Source organism: Rhagoletis pomonella, unplaced genomic scaffold, assembly GCF_013731165.1.
Source record: "Rhagoletis pomonella isolate Grant_MI unplaced genomic scaffold, Rhpom_1.0 Rhpom_scaffold_00009, whole genome shotgun sequence".
Classification (NCBI taxonomy): domain Eukaryota; kingdom Metazoa; phylum Arthropoda; class Insecta; order Diptera; family Tephritidae; genus Rhagoletis; species Rhagoletis pomonella.
Window position 1 is genome coordinate 23,704,373 of NW_023458563.1, and position 1,969 is coordinate 23,706,341.

The window sequence follows — 1,969 nt, forward strand, 5'->3', positions numbered from 1 at the left end:
TTTTTCATGGCAGAAATACACTCGGAGGTTTGCCATTGCCTGCCGAGGGACGACCGCTGTTAAGAAAAAACCTTTTTTCTATATTTTCCTTCAAAATGCCACAACAAAAACGGTGCTTGGTTGGGAAAACCAACGATCGTTTGAGAAGGCGTAAAACTATTTATTTGGCATACATACATAGATATTATCATACCCTGCAAAAAATGGGACTAATCCGGGATGACTCCGGGAGCAATCGCAAAGGAGCATGCGACTAATACCACTTTTGATCTCTTTATATGGAATGAACTGATCGCTTTTGTTCGAGCATGTCCTATGAAGAGACTAATTGTTCACCTTTATACCCGAACGGGTATAAAAAGCGACTATTCACTTTTAAAAAATAAAAATTAAAATTTTGCGCCAGCTGAGATTCGAACCGCAGTGCTCCGTTTTGTTAGCCGAATACTCTCTCTGTGTGCCAACGCCGCACATGAAATTTCATTGGCTGAGTGCGTACATATCATTAAATCGTTAATAGTACCCGTTAGAGATGAGTTGGGGACTAATTGATCTCCAATTATACCCATAAGGGATGAGTCGAGACTAATTGACCTCCACTAGTACCCGTATGAGACTAGTTGGGACTAATTAATGCCCAATTGTACCCGATTGAGAGTAATCTCGGAATACTCTCTTTAGAGATTAGTCGCACAATTTTTTGCAGGGTATAAATAGTATACACATACATGTGTATGCATGTGCCATGTACATATTCAAATACAATTTTGGCCACTCGGCTGATTTAGAAATTCGCATACCCATGAGGGTAGCCGACTGAATTTTTTGACCTTTTCAAAAATTAGTTTTTGCAGTTGATACTTCCTAGAGTGTTAGAATGAGGTGTATGTATGTACATATGTACTTATTTTGAAACAATTTTCGTCAGATATATAAATCAGTTACGCAACTAACTATACACATTTTCTCACAAGTGAGATGTGCAATGCAATTGTACTACATAAAATATTTGTCTTATCTTTAAGCGATTTGGCTTTGGCTATGCATATAGTAGTATTATCTTTTTATAAAAGTACCCGTATAGTAGAGTGGCATGGTTATTATCTGATTTCAAAAATTTTCCAAACCAAAAACAATTCCCGTACCTAGTTTTATAAATTTTAATTAATTATTTAGTAATTTTAGTCCGATTTCAATAATTTTCAACGTTTTGCTTTTATGTGGCAAGCACAATAACCATCGAGTTTGGTACAAATTGGTAGAACGGTTACCGATATACATATATGTGATCATAAGTGGGGGGTGCCACGCCCATTTTCCAAAATTTTATCATAAACGTATTTCTTGGTAAAGAATTGTTGCAAGCATCAATTTTGAATAAATTAGCTTTAATATTTACTGATTTTTCGAAGATTTTGTATTTCTCTAAATAACCGTTATATGGGATGTGGGCGTGGTTATTGTCCGATTTTTTAAATTTTCGGCCATTTAGTATGCTGTACCAAGGCCAACAACTGTGCCAAGTTTGGAAGAAATTGGTGCAGCGATTACCAAGATATACACATATAACCATAAGTGGGCGTGGCTACGCCCATTTTCCAAAAATTTATAATAATCTTATTTTTCGTCTGCAAATTATTGTAAATACCAATTTTGAGTGAATTATCTTCTGTACCCTGCAGTGAAAAATTATCAATTGTTAAAACTAACCATCTTATAGTTGGCTTTTTGGCGAGATTTCGATTAATACCTCACTTTTAATTAGCTATGACAAAACCAACTTAAAGTGAATTGTAAAGTCGTGCAGGAGTCATGCAGACGCAATCGGGAATTGGTTTTCTTTACAAGTTTCTATTGAATATCCTCATACAAAGATTACTTTCAATACACAAATAAAAGGAAGATCGAAATTTTATACTATGATTTTGAAGTTATGTCTGACGGTGTTCGAATATGGGGCCACCCAGAG

General features: G+C 35.6%; 1 protein-coding gene across 1 annotated transcript in view; it reads right to left on the minus strand.

Annotated features, from left to right (window-relative positions):
* The window catches only part of LOC118745447, a 9,810-nt gene that overhangs the window by 857 nt on the left and 6,984 nt on the right, over positions 1 to 1,969 (minus strand). The gene's annotated exons all lie outside the window — the stretch shown is intronic.